Raw genomic sequence first — 15658 nt, forward strand, 5'->3', positions numbered from 1 at the left:
GGTTTGCATAGGCTCCTAGAGCAACCTGTCTGCTCCTGCTTCTGGTGCTAACACCACATTCACATGAGCCATGCTGGATCAGCTGCTGCACAGCCACAAGGGCTTCTCCCTCCTGCTCCTCTGTGATGCCTGAGCATTTCCTCCAGGATCAGCTTGAGTCTCATATATATTTTTAAAGAGCCAAAGATCATAGGATCTGCAGCACCAAAATTCATACACAGCACTTAGCTCTTCAAACGTTCAAAGCACTATATAAACATTAGTGAAGCCTCATAAGATGAGGTAGGTAAGCATTATCTCCCTCTCAAGGTGTGGTGAAGTGACTTGGCCAAGGCCGTAAGCTGAGTCACTGGCAGAGCAGCGTTTACCATCCACAACTTTTTGAATGGTGTCTGCTGGGCTGGCTGGCAAAAGCAGCATGTGGTCAGGCAACACAGGCAGCTAAGCACCACCACCGACCAGCATCCCTGCTGCCACCACGGGAAAGCCTGCTGTTGGGTTACTATAAACCCCATCCTGAGGTGGCAGGGCGTGAAGGCCACCTAGCTCACCCAACAACACAGCTTGGAAACCTAGGTGAATTAGGTTTCATTCGATTAAGAGAGTAAAATTGAGAGTAAAACTGAAGAAATTCAAACTCAGAAATGGCTGCACCCTGAATCACAGCTAAGGGTGTGACAACGAGCAAGTGGCCCGATTTTTGGGAGTTCAGGACGTCCTCCCTGTAGGCTGCCCACCACCTCTGAAAATCAGGCCCTTTTTCACATTTCACAGTACTGGTTTCTTAGTTCTGCTTTTCTGAAACCGAGTAGCATGATCTTCTCAAGGTCAGGAACGTTTGGCAGCAGAAGGCGAGGCTGAAAAGGCATGGTGCTTCCCAAAGCAGGGCTGTGGGGAGAGTGGGGGAAGACGGTGCAAACGCAGCCCCCCTGCATACTGTGGGTCACCCCAAAGCACACTCAGAGGAGCACAGCTGCAGTGAATGCCTCCGGGGCTGAAGCAGGGTATGCTGTGTTAACTTCTGGAGGGCAGGGCAGCCCGCACCAACGGCGCCTGCCCATGCAGGGATGTTCAAGGGGCTTTCGCACTTCGCCTTCTGCAGGCAGCCCCCTGCCCCTCTGTGAATACTGCCCGGTGGGGAAGGAGGAAAGCCGCGGCTCGGAGCACCGCGGTGGGAGGCGCGAGACCGGGCCTCTTCGCCTCAGGCCTGCCCCGCGGCAGGCAAGGGGGGAGGCGGTCTCCCTCGCCAGGCGCGACACCATAACAAGCGCGGAGCCCGGGCCAAGGCAGGCGCTCACGCTGCGGCGACGAAATCCCCGGGAGAACGTGACGGTTTAGGCCCTTTTTTGTGTTGTTTTGTTGTTTTGGTTTTTTTTTACGGCTGGCAGCCAGGCGAGGGGAGCCGGGAGAGTGCCGAGAGCAGGCTGCTCCTGTCAGGAGGGCGCAGGGTGGAGTCTCTTACTCACCTCCCGGAGCCACCTCCAGCTTCGGCGAAACCTGTCGAGCGGTTTCCCCCCGGTGACAGGGCGGAGGGCAGAAGGGCGGGCGGGAGGAAACGCGCCGCCTTGGAACAGGTTTGTCCTTTTCTACCTGCTGACGTTTGGCCGTCCCAAATGATGGCTGGAAACAAAACCGCCCCGTCAGTGCGAAGGCAGCCCGGAAAAACTGGTCGTGTCAGGGGCGAGGGCTGCATTCCTGGCTGCCGCGGCAGGGGACGGCTCATCCACCGCGAGGTACCCGCGCGAATATAAAAGGGCCCCGCACGGCGAGCCGCGGCAGAGGGGTGGCCGTGGTTGGCCGCCGAGTTCAGTATGCCCCGAGCTGGGTCCCGGAGGAGCGTGGCTGGGGATTTTCTTCTTCCCCCCCCCCCCCCTTTTTTTTTTTTAAATCTTTTTAGACTTTTTTCTTTCATTGTTTATATTTTTCCTTTTAAAGAAAGCTTGTTGCCTTCAAGCTTTCAAAACCCCAGTGCAAGGCCAGGGGGATGTTCGCGGGACGGTGGCCATGAGTAAGTGGCGGCGCTGAGAGAGGAGTATGCCGAGGGCGGCTGGGCTGGCGGGGAGGGAAGGGCGCTCTCCCCGCGGCGCTGAGGTCGCCAGCCCGCCCGCCAGCCCCGCGTGTTTTGTCTCGTCCCCAGGTCAGCCGTGGCGAAAGGAAGAGGCAAGCTCGGGCCAGAAGCGAGTGGGAAGCGCGTCCCCCGCCCCGCTCCCCCACGGACCGCGGCTCCTCAGCCTCCTTGGTGCAGTGGTTCTTAACAGTTCAACAGTTCTCTATCATAATTGTGAAATGTTTAGGACCACTTGACCAGGGAGGCCCCGGCATCGGGCCGGCAGCGACGGACGAGCGAGCCCTCTGGCGCCGCCGGAGACCAGAAGCACCGGCGGCAGAGACGGGCCCGGGTCCCGGCCACAGCGGGGGACTCGCCGGGCCGGACGCAGGGAGGGGTGCGGCCCCGGGGCCGGCGGGAGCTGCCAGGGCCGGGAGGCGAGGACAAGGGGGCGGTGGCCGGGCCGGACTGACGGACCCGCCGCTTGCCGTAGTACCCGCTCACGGGGCGGCATAGGAGTAATGTCGGTGCAAGCGCTTAAAGTTGCTTCATGTACTGTGGGAACTGAGGAGTTAAGTATCTGAAAAGGAACAGGTAGGATAACTTCTGCTGCCCGTGTTTGTGGGAAGCTGCAACGCTTAGTACGTAACCCATTTATTCTCGCCTTTATTTCCCCCCATATATGCATATGCACAGGTTAAAAAAAGAAAAAACAATGAGACTGCCTTTGACTCTCTAGGCTGCATTCTTAAGAGGCTTCCCACCTCTCTGGTCATATATGCAATATACTCAGTAACAGCATGGGGTTTTTTGAGTGCCCTTTTATTTAGGACAGTGTAGCCTTTATGCTGTGCTGTTTTATAGTGTATTTTCCATGTATATGCCTATTGCAGGCAGTTAGAGGATTATCCGGACTTTTCTGTCCTGTCTTCATCAGAAGCACATCAGTGGGTGTCTGGTTTTAAGACTGTTGCATTGATGGCCTGGTTTGCTGGCCCGTGGACTTAATCAAGTTGGATCGACCTTATCCAAAATGCTGTATTTTTTCAGAATACAGCTGAAGAATTTGGGGTCTTTAAAAAGAGGAGGAAAAAAATAATCTGGAAATGGCAATACTTCAAAAAAATTATTTTTCTTGTAGAAGTGTAGCTTTGTAAATGAGAAGGTCTTCCTACTTCGTGCTCATTCTTCTTATCCCAGCTATCGAATGGAACTGGAAAAGTGGTGGTTTTAGCAAACAAGCAAAAAACCAAACTTGCATAGAACAGGCAACAGACTAATTCATAAAATGGAATTCTACTGCTTTAAATTTGACCAGGGAAACTTAGTGAACCTGCATGTGTATATGTTTTAAACTTTAAAAACCAACAAGGTGTATATATGTTTTCTTACCATCACTTCTGTGGTATTGTTTTTGTCAAAAATACACCATCTGGCATGAACACGTGGTGCATGAGTATATTTGCAGGTAATTCTAGCCTCACTAAGTCAAGAAGAGTTCTGATGTTGCTTGCAATCGAGCTGTGATCAGAAGAAGAGCTTCCAGGAGAAATAATTGAAGACTAGGCAAGCCTGATATGTAAAAACGATTCTTGGAGACAGCCTAGGAAAAGCATGCTTTTTACCTACTGTTGTAACTCAGAACAAGTTAGGCAAGGTTAATTACAGCATAATAGGGTTTAATTTAGCTGGGAATGAGGGTATGATGGCTGCTAGCAGTGTTTCTCAAACTGCAAGGCTGGCCTCCTTAGGCAAGCTTATACAAGCCCAAGGCAAATGGAAAAACACACTTTGTCTGGGACTTGGCAAAGGTAGATCCCCAACATCTATTAATGATGATTCGTCATTTGCCAAGGCAAAAATTGAAATACTCTCCCAAGGAAAAGATTAACAACCTGTCCCACTTAAGGGTCTGATGATTCAATACCATTCTGTCTGGGTTCTAATATATGACACTCATTATCACAGTCTGAGCACCTCCCAAATATTTAAAAAGAAATAACAATAGCGTTCTGCACACAGAGTTCTCATTAATTTTGGTGGGTGTTGTGAATGTTTAAACAGAGCAGAGCCCTGAAGAGTTGAAAAACTTGCAGAGCACACTGTGAGTTAGATCTGCAGCTGGCTTGAATTGGCACAACCCTGCTGACTTGTGTGGAGTTACAGTGATTTACACCAGCTGGGATTTGACCCAGTGTTCTTCTCTCTTGCCCCATCTCCAGTTGATGAGCCTGATCCTTTCTGGCTGCATCCAAGCCATCCATGGGCATCACTGGGAACATTAACTGTATGAAGTAGGGTTTACTATTTCCAGGGAATCCTTTTTGCTCATCTTAGTACAGCTCAAGATGATGCGGTTTTTTTTGTTTGGTTGGTTTTTTTTGTTGTTGTTTTCCCTATGTTTGAGTGCAGTATACCCTGAAAAAGTTTGAAAAAACCTGTCTGATAGGGGTCAGAAAGGAGTTCTGTTTGAGGAATAGTGTCAGTCATTCTGGAAGAGCAAACCTGCAGGGGAGTTCCGCTTACGCAAATACAAGACCTTGATGTTTCTGTACTGGGTTGTCCATGTCAAGACAAACCTCTACCAATTACTTGTAGAAACTGATGCTTCATTATAATCCATGGCTGAAACTGGGGAGCGTCACAATGTTACTGGAAGGACTCTTTTATGTGTGTTCTATTCTGTGACATTTTAAAGGTATGGAATCGGGTCGACTTCTAACTGTTGTTTTTCCTCTCTCAGACAGGGTGAACTCCTGATGATAGGCTTGTAGTTTTCATAAGCTGGCAGTAAGCCATGTGGATGAACAAACAAACAAACAAAAGTCCCCAACAAATACACAGTGAAAACCTCTGGGCAAACAGCCCTTCCTTGTGATAGTGTCTAAATTAAGCAAAAGCCTGAGGGAAAGAAGGGAGGAGGCTCTACTGCCAAACTTGGTAAAACGTTGCCCCGCTGTCGCAGAGCATGTCTTTAGCTCTTAACATCTCAGATAATATTTCAGTTTCCTATCCCTGGAATCTTGGCCTTTGAGTAATAACATTTAATTTATCTTTTTAACTCCCTTTTAAAATAAATAACAAAGTTGTTACGGCCAGAGTGGAAGCACAGGTAGATTAAACCTTCTGGTTCTGGACTAACCCCTGGACTATGAACATGTTTCTCAGTCTCCTCTGCCCAAGAACAGGAAGTAGAAGCACATTCCTCCCTCCCCGCCCTTCTCTGTAGGCTGCTTAACGCTTTGGCAGCATCTCCTAGTTTCAGTATGCACATGAGTATGTTGTATGGGATGCTTGATTGGTCAAAGATTTGGGTGGCAACAGCTAGTAAAGTACGCATTCAAATCAAGTCTGTGTTTGAATTAAGAAAGATGTGGTTTGGGTTGCTCTTCATCATCTACTGAATAATGCCCCTCTGCATAAGAGCAATGGTGCTTCTCAGCTATTGAGTAATGCTGACATCATACTTAGGTTCTTGAACAAAAGGTAGCTGCATCTCTAGAAGCCCTTAAAAATATCAGTTAAAAGCTGTTTTATGAAAAGTTAAGAAAAATGTATTTCTAGACATCAGTAGTCACCATTCACAGAAGGTTTATGCTTAGCTTCTGGCTGGTACTTGCAGTGTTGTTCACACAATAACTTGCCTGCCAAGAGACCAGGCATCCACCACTTCAAAGCATCAGAAATTCTTAGACCTGATCTGAGCATTTGCTTTATTGACCTAGGGAGAAGAGGCTCACCTACTGCTGGCAGCTTCCAATCCTATAGACATGAATTAATGGCCATACTTTCAGCCCATGTAAATTAGCATATGGCCTTCCATTTCTGTGTAGCTATACCAGTTTATCCCAACTCAGGTGCAGGTCTTGAAAGGATTTCTTCCTCAAAGTGAGTTTGTGCTCAAAACTGATGATGGAGAATGCAGGTAATTTTTTAAAAATATATTTTCCAAATACAGTTATTTGTATAGTATTGACAGTAGCGGCATCCCCATCCAAATACAGTTATTTGTATAGTATTGACAGTAGCGGCATCCCCATCCAAATACAGTTATTTGTATAGTATTGACAGTAGCGGCATCCCCATAAGATAAATGGGGTGACAAAGTCCATGCTTGATAACACTAAAGACATGACTTTTTTGCTAGCTTGTTTCTGTTTATTTGACAAAAATGTATCTGACAACCTGTGACTTTAGAATTTGTGTAACTTTCAAGTTGTTCATAGTAACCAGCAAATTATACTGGTAGCCGATGAGTGCTGGTGATCATCTCATTAATGAGTTTTTGTTCTATCTGTCTCATACAGAGATCAGTGGTTTACATCTTGTTTCACTTTACATGGCTTCATGTCATGTTCTTGATACTCTCAGACAGACGCATCTCTTAGATAATGTTTTTTACTGGTATACCCAGATAAAAGTAGTGCCTTTTGAAAACACCAATTTCTACAAGCATGTCTAGGAAATTAGTAGTATCTACTGTTTGAGATTGTTTGTTTCTCTTTTTCGTGACAAATTTGGATCCCAGGCGTTGGGGGATGTAGTAGTATTTGAAGTTGGAGTAGTGTTCTGCCAATTTACCTTTTATTGGACACCTGGATATAATTCACTTGAAAAAAATGTAACAACAAAATACAGTTTCCTGAACTAACTATAGTTAGTGCAGACAAATGGCCATTCTCCAGTGTGATTCATCTCATCATCTTAAACTGGATGGCTGGAATAAGTGAGACTCATTCTATTCTAAAAGTACCTGTTTCTCTTAGTTTGCTAGAAAGTGGGGCAGCATCACTAAATCAGCCACAAGACTTACACGTTGTGGACTATGGTTTCTTAAGTCCCCTTGTGAGTCCCTGCAGTTTCAGACAATACAATCCCTCTAGTTGTACATCGCTGCTCTGCTCCATTGGTTATATCCATGTTGTTCCTCAGCTGCTAAGTTTATGTGAATCACCTTTTTTCTTGCTTCCTGGAGTGCAGCGGGAAGCAATTTTTAGAATAATGGGCACTAAAATTAGAAATAATTCAGTGACACTTTTATAGTAGCTGCACGCAGGAGTACTTGTTCTGTAGTAGTTTAACCTTCATAGTATCATAAAACAGCTGTAGAGCTGTTTCTGGTGTCAAGATGAAATAAATTTATAATAATGTTTAGTTACCACATTTCATGAGTCTTACAGAGAGCTATTTTTTGCCAGTAGCTTTTTTCGTGACTCCATAAGAAATCAGGACTGGGAGAACTGGCTTCAAACCAAAAGCCCCAGCTGATTTTTTTTGGGTATGGGGCTTTGTTTGGTTATTTTTTCACAGGAACATCGTGCATAGTTGATCTGGATTAATACCCAAAGTGCAGTATATTGACCCTTTTTTTCAATGTAGGCAGTTTTAATCTGTTCTAGCAAATGGGGGAGGAGAGGCGCTCTGGGTCTTGCATCATAGCCAACCTTATGAACCTGCTTGGTGTTGACGGTTCATTAATTGCTCTGGTATTTTAATTCCAAGTACCTTGTTAGCTGGTTTTGTGCCTTGATAGCTTGTTTTGTTAGATGCTTTTTGCCCCGAAAGGCTCCAGCTTCAGGATTCGTGTGATTTAAAGCTAGCTGAGAATCCTTATTTAAGACAGTTCCTAGCTCTCATTGTGGAAGAGGGGTTTGAAATAGTAATCTGATGACACAGAAATGCTCAGAAACTGGTAAACAAATGGAATCAAAGCCATTTTTACTCTCGTGATTTTTGTTGCAGGGTGGGGATTCATTATGTCCTCTTTTTTTTTTTTTTTATTTTCTTGGTGCTTGGAATTGTCGATATTGCATTGTAATAAGCCTCTAAAGATGTTCTCTATTAATAGTATGACATCCAAATGGAAAGCTAAATATTTTCTCTTTCACACGGGCTTAAACCCAGGAAAACACCAGTTATTTGTGTACACTGATGGAACGGAATAAACAATCAGAAGATACTAAAACTGCTACAATGATCTGTGCATTTGTCATTTCAGGTAAAACCAGTGATTCCTAATCCCAAATGCTGTCTGGCCCAACCTGTGTTTTGCTGATCTTATTACCAGGTCAGAAGGTTTATGAAGCTCAACTGGTGCATAGAAAAATTACTTTTGGTGGGCTATTGAGAAGGGCAGTTTAAATTCTTGGCAGCAAGAGATCTGGAAAGAGCTTCCCTTGATGCCTTTATTGCCTGGGGGACAGAATTCATAAGCACCTAGCTCCAGCCAATGAGGATCTGGAGAATGAAGAGGCTCTTTGCATCATAGCCTTTCTCTTTGCAGTGTCTTGAGCTTCCTCCTGAATCTTTCCTCTCAGAATAAGCAGCTTCCTGTGGTGTATGCTGGCATTTGTGGATCATGTTCCTGGGCACCTTAATCTCTCCCATGGATAGATGTGATCTAAAAGTTGATTAAGAATTAGGAGGAGAAAGTCTGACAGAATTTTTATTCTGACTTGATCCTTCCACTCTCACTGCAGCCTGTATGTAAACGTGCCTCATCAGGCCATGCTTGCCCTTCTACATTCACACAGCTTGATGTGGACTCAGCTGAGCTGTGCAGGTTTCTTTGGGAAGCACTGCTGGCTTCATACCTCAGCAGCACATTGTCAAATACTCAAGACCAAAGTGGTGGCATCCCAGGCTCCCTCTAACCAGATTCAGATGTAAAATTGTAAAAGGCAGTTGTGATCATGTCAAATTAAAGAACAGTGTTTTATTGTTTTCACAGACCCAGAGTTTGTAAGGCCAGAAGAGGGTGTTCACATGACACTAATTTTAGATGGCGTGTGTGAGAGGCTTGTCTTCCCAGATATCTCCAAAGGGGAGGACAGGATTATAGTGAGGCTCCTGTACAGAATCCCCTTTGCTATAGAGGGAGTGTGGAAGACAGGCTTAAATCAAATTTGCGTCAGGAGGCAGTGTGAATGCCTTCCATTCGGATAAGCTAGTTCACTCTCTTGCGTAACAGTACTAGTAGGATGTCCCTGGAATATTTATGGTTTGGAGTGGAGCACATCTTTTACAAAGACATGTGGTCCAATCGAAAAAAAAATAAGGCAATTTCCAGACTCTCTAAAATAAACAGGAGATTCATCACATATAATAATGTTGTTCATGTCTTCCCTCCCTGTTTTTCTTTCCCTAGTAAATACAAACATATTTTTCCTGGCTCTTCTTATGCATTCCATTTTGTAATAAGGGTTTAAAGAAAAAAACAGAGTGACCACACTACTTCAAAAACAAGCACTGGATTTTTATGATTGTGCAGACTGTGTATTAAACATTTAATATCCTAGAAGAGGCCAGCATCTTGCAAATAAATGCCTTTCCAGCCCCCAAAACCTAAACTTAGTTCCAAAATCCATATTTAGACTTAACTGTAAGCAGTCTAGATACTGTATCTGCAGTGGTGTAAGATAGTGCATCTTTCAGCCTGTTGGCATTCAGGAGCATGGGCATTGCCAGTATTCACTTGCCGCCCAATACTTATCTGGGCTGGTGTCAGTCTGAACCCATACAGCCATGACTTCAGATGCTATTTAGTATTACTGTAGTAATCATGGAACAGTGTTTCTATCACAGAAGTTTCAGCCTATGGGTATGGCTCCATGAAGCTATGAATACTTGTTATGTATTCATCATTAAAAACAAATACAGAATGTGTTTTCATAGATCTGTAAAGAAAGATCTCAGAATGTGTTTGCATAGATCTCATAGAGAAAGAACTAACCTGGCTTCTGGTGGCTTCCTACTGAGAGCAAGTATCAATAGTCTTCCATGTACCATGAATTCCAGAATAGATGAAGTTCTAGTTCACTTTTTATATAATGTCTCTTCAGAAAATTTCTGATTGTAATAGAAATAATAAACAGGTTGTTACCCATCTTCCTTTAAAAGATGAGCTTTCTGCAGGGCTAAGTACTAGCCCAAGAGACATCCTTTACTGCTGGTAGCAACTGCACTGTCCTGGGACAGAAGATCATTCAGAGTCATGAGAAACGATCTGTGGGACCTGCGTACCTGTAACGGTTTTGCCACATTTAGCTATACCAGCATTAATGTAACTAAGGCATTTAAGAAAAAGAAAATACTATAAGCTGGCATAATTGTAATGGCGAACCATCCACTCCTGTGCTGCTCCTCCTTCTGTGGGAGTGGTTAGTTTAAAAAAACATAAAAAAGGCAATCGGCCATTTGTTTGCTGGCAGTATGTCCTAGGTCACCCTATGTGTCTAAGCTGTAGAGGACTGCTGGCATCCTGGTGGTGTAGGCTCTAAGCCTGGTGGCTTAGCTCTTTGATTTGGGTGCTTTTAGTCAGAGAATCATAGAATCATAGAATCATTAGGGTTGGAAAGGACCTTAAGATGGTCTAGTTCCAACCCCCCTGCCATGGGCAGGGACACCTTACGCTAAATCATATCACCCAAGGCCTCGTCCAGCCTGGTCTTGAACACTGCCAGGGATGGAGCATTCACAACCTCCCTGGGCAACCCATTCCAGTGCCTCATCACCCTAACAGGAAAGAATTTCCTTCTTTATATCCAATCTAAACTTCCCCTGTTTCAGTTTTAACCCGTTACCCCCTGTCCTATCACTACAGTCCCTAATGAAGAGTCCCTCTCCAGCATCCCTATAGGCCCCCTTCAGATACTGGAAGGCTGCTATGAGGTCTCCACGCAGCCTTCTCCTCTCCAGGCTGAACAGCCCCAACTTCCTCAGCCTGTCTTCATATGGGAGGTGCTCCAGTCCCCTGATCATCCTCGTGGCCCTCCTCTGGACTTGTTCCAACAGTTCCATGTCCTTTTTATGTTGAGGACACCAGAACTGCACACAATACTCCAGGTGAGGTCTCACAAGAGCAGAGTAGAGGGGCAGGATCACCTCCTTCCACCTGCTGGTCACGCTCCTTTTGATGCAGCCCAGGATACGGTTGGCTTTCTGGGCTGCAAGCGCACACTGCCGGCCCATGTTCATTTTCTCATCAACCAATACCCCCAAGTCCTTCTCCACAGGGACAGGGCTGCTCTGAATCTCTTCTCTGCCCAACCTGTAGCTGTGCCTGGGATTGCTCCGACCCAGGTGTAGGACCTTGCACTTGGCATGGTTAAACTTCATGGGGTTGGCATCAGGCCACCTCACAAGCATGTCGAGGTCCATCTGGATGGCATTCCTTCCCTCCAGCGTATCAACCAAACCACACAACTTGGTGTCATTGGCAGACTTGCTGTGGGCGCACTCAATCCCACTGTCCATGTCAGTGACAAAGATGTTGAACAAGACCGGTCCCAACACCGATCCCTGAGGGACACCACTCGTTACTGGTCCCCAGCCGGACGGACATTGAGCCATTGACCACAACTCTTTGCGTGCGGCCATCCAGCCAGTTCTTTATCCACCGAGTGGTCCATCCATCACATTGATGTCTCCCCAATTTAGAGACAAGGATGTCGTGTGGGACAGTGTCAAATGCTTTGCACAAGTCCAGGTAGATGACATCAACTGCTCTACCCCTGTCCATCAGTTCTGTAGCCCCATCATAGAAGGCCACCAAATTGGTCAGGCAGGATTTCCCTTAGTGAAGCCATGCTGGCTGTCACCAAGCACCTTGTTGTTTTTCATGTGCCTTAGCATGCCTTCCAGGAGAATGTGCTCCAAGATTTTGCCAGGCACAGAGGTGAGACTGACTGCTCTGTAATTCCCCGGGTCATCCATTTTCCCCTTCTTGAAAATGGGGGTTATATTTCCCTTTTTCCAGTCATCAGAAACTTCACCTGACTGCCATGATTTCTCAAATATGATGGCCAGCGGCTTCGCAACTTCATTCACCAGCTCCTTCAGGACCCGCGGATGGATCTCATCAGGACCCATGGACTTGTGCATGTTCATATTTTTAAGATGGTCTCAAACCAGTTCCTCTCCTACAGTGGGCGCAAGGTCTTCATTCTCACAGTCCCTGCATCTGCCTTCCAAGACTTGGGTGGTTTGGTCAGAGCCTTTGCCAGTGAAGACCGAGGCAAAGAAGTCATTCAGAACCTCAGCCTTCTCCAAATCCTGTGTAGCCAGTTCTCCTGAGAGCTTCCTGAGGGGACCTTCATTCTCCCTACTCTGTTTTTTATTTGCTATGTACCTGTAGAATCCCTTCCTGTTATCTTTAATACCTCTAGCTAAGTTTAATTCTAACTGGGCCTTAGCTTTCCTAACCTGGTCCCTAGCTTCCTGAGCAACATCCCTATATTCTTCCCAGGCCGCCTGTCCTTGCTTCTACTTATTATAAGCCTCTTTTTTCCTTTGAATTTTCCTCAGCAGCTCCTTATCCATCCAAGGAGGTCTCCTGGCCCTCCTGCTGCACTTCCTTCTGGTTGGGATGCAACACTCCTGAGCTTGCAGCAGGCGATCCTTGAATATCAACCAACAGTCTTGGGCCCCTCTGCCCTCTAGGGCTGTATCCCATGGAACCTTACTAAGCAGGTTCCTGAGTTTTGGGTCACTGGTGCTGACAAAATGGAAACTATCATCTTTGCAAAAATAAGTTCAAACAGTATAGCTGAAGACTTTGCTGCTGCTGTCACCCTTCCTATAGCTGTGGGTTTAACTTCAGAGTGGTTGGGAGTTGGCACTGAGTACGTGCAGCCTTGTATAAACTGGGGTTATTCCTGACTGTGTACTGGAAACTTAGCAAGATCTATTAGGAGCTGAAAATAATAGGCTATGATAAGGCCAGAAGAGCTGTCATGTCGCCAGAGGAGCTGGGACCTCTTGCTATTCATGCATAGGTGGTGGATCAGCAGTGGGTGGATGGATGGATGGATGGATGGATGGATGGATGGATGGATGGGTGGGTGGATGGATGGTATATCTTGCTGAAGGTCAGCATGGTGAGGCAGTGGCCTAGGAAAGCAACCCACCAATGTGTTCACTGTGCTGTACTAAGGTCACGTTTCTGTATGGGTTTGATAAAAGAGGTGAGTTGAAGGCAAGAAGGAGATGAGTGCCTTGGTGGGGGAAGGAGAAGGATTAGGATGAATGTGTTAGGAAAAGGGTAGAAAGAAGTGTGTCTTAGGTATTTATTTACTTTGGGGTCTTTTTCAATGAAGTTTTAACTTCTCATCTGTCAGTGGGGTGTCTGCCTCTGCGGGGGATTGCTACTTTTTCTGGCCTTTTCTTAGCCTTTTGCCATCTATGTTTCCTTTTCTTTTCCCTCCTGTTTCTTTTCATCTTCATCATCATCTTCCTGACTGCATTTCCAAAATCCTGATTTGTTCTGACCTCTTCCTCCAGTACCACTTGCCAGAAGGATAATCAGAGGAGAAAGTAACCTTTGTTGCTCAAAGTTGTTGCTAGGTTTTTTAGGTAAGTCCCTGTTAAGGTTTAGATAGCAGAATCAGTAACCCAGGGAGCTGCCTCTCCCAGTTATTGTTTTAGTCTCCTGAAGATGTTTCTGAATTCTTTCCTCCCCCACTGGAAACAAACTTTTCCTTTGTTTGAATGATCAATTTGCATCTGGTGTGTGATGGAATGTTTTGGCTTGATGTGTTCAGCAGAGCTGGGTGAAGGCTTCTCAGCCGTGTAGGCAAAGCAGCTCTATAAATACATTGATAACATTGCTCTATAAATAAGGACATACGTGAGATGTCTTCTGCAATTAGGAGGAAAAATACAGGGGGAGAGATTTTGGCTTGGTGTCCCTACTGTTGTGGGGAAGATGTGCCTTTATGAAAGCACCAGAGCTTCCCTTTTTCCACATCAGGGTCCATAGCTTCCAGCCTGGCTTTCTAGAGCTCTGGAAAAGGGAATAGGGGCATTGGAGTTTATGGTCATTCTGCCATGTCTGGTTATGGGTGCTCTAGACAGCTGCTTACTTTGCCAGTAGCTGGATCTGCTCTTGCTCTTCATTTCCTTCATGATGTTGAACAATGCTGGTTCAGGATGGCCCAGGAATACAAATGCAAGAGCACTGGTAAGCCCATAGGAGCTTCATGTATAAGTGAAGTGTTTGTATCCTGAGAATGTCTGTGTCTGAGTGGGTACAGAGGGAGTGATTTTCCAGTTTCGTTAAGCATTTGTATTTTTAAGTGTCATATTATGCAAGAACCTGTCATCACTCTTTGTGTCATAGGCTCTCCAGAAATGTTTTCCATGTGCCAGATTGATGCTCTCACACCCCCTTTCTTCCTTGTTTCACAAAAAAATGTATTAATTCTCCTTTGCCTTCTCAGGCTGTCAGCACCCTGACACTGGTTCAGGTCTTCTTCCTTCTTTCCTAGGACTGAAAATAAACAATATACAGCCAAACTTTTGCATAAAGTCAAATAACTCGAAAAATACAGTTTTCTGAAGAAGTCCAACAGATTAATAGGTTGGTCTAGCAACCTGATTTTAAAACTGTGTTTATAAAGCACCCTTATGCAGGATGGAGAGGAAGAAAAAGGATAGAACCATTGATGGTTCGCTGATCCATTTATGTGTTGTGGTACGTGGTTTATTGAGACTTTTTCTGATTTGCAGAGGGCATGGCTGAATTCCAGCCGTTGCCATGCAGGTGTTTGCTGGCCCATTCGACTTCGTTCCTTCTATGTCAGCTCTCTTGCCGTCGGCGCGCCTCCCCACACACCGCCCGGTCCTGGCGCCGCCGGGGAAGGGGCGGGGCAGGGCGGGCGCCCGGCTCCCGGGCGGTTACTGGCGGAGCAGTGCCATCTGCCGAGAGAGAGAAGCACAGACCGGGGACGACTGCGCTCCGCGGGCGCCCCTGCTCTAAGACTGGTACATGTTCCTTGTGCTGTGTGTACCTGAGGTTTGGTGCTCCAGCTCAGTTTTCACGATTACCACTATTTTTAAATCAAAAAGTTCCTGCCTGGTACTGTGATTCAGATCTGCTACGAGGAGCCACTCAGCTGATGACAAATAATCATCTGCTCTGTTCTTTGTCTCTTACTGACAAAGCAGCCGCATGTTAGTTGAGAGACACTTTTCTCTTTGCAATCAAATATATATTTTAAATTGAATTTAGAGAATGGAATCTTTCTGCTTGGTTAAAGGATAAATAAGGTGCTCAGTGGTGGCTAGGGCAGTAAGAAAAATGCAATCAGGATCCAATGTGGTGAAGGAAATAAGGCAGCAACTTCTCCAGTAAGGCAGGTGTTTCATGAGCTGAGAGGGGATACAAGAAAAGGCCCCACTGAGATCTCAGTGATATGTTTTCTGACTTTGTTCCTTACAGTGTAATCTTCACTCTGTAGTGGGGGCTGAGAAGAAGAGGCTATATTTCCAGGGCCATGCTTGATAATGTGTTCAAGTCGCAAAAGCTGTAAATCATAGATTCACAGAATAGTTTGCATTGGAAGGGATCTTAAAGATAATCCAGTTCCACACCCCCTGCCATGGGCAGGGACACCTTCCAGTAGACCAGGTTGCTCAAAGCCCCATCCAACCTGGCCTTGAACATTTTCAGGGATGGGGCATCCACAGTGCTTCTGTTGTGTGGCCAGCAAAGTTGATTCTTTCTGCTGCAGCTTCCTGGGTATTTCCATTTTGTTTTAATGCTGTTTTCACTTTGATGAAAATATTGCTATTTATCTGCTATGTAGAACGTGACGTTTATTTTTTAAACTA

This window comes from Pezoporus occidentalis, unplaced genomic scaffold (assembly GCF_034315485.1).
Source record: "Pezoporus occidentalis ecotype Australia unplaced genomic scaffold, CSIRO_AGI_Poc_V1 ctg31, whole genome shotgun sequence".
Taxonomy (NCBI): Eukaryota; Metazoa; Chordata; class Aves; order Psittaciformes; family Psittacidae; genus Pezoporus; species Pezoporus occidentalis.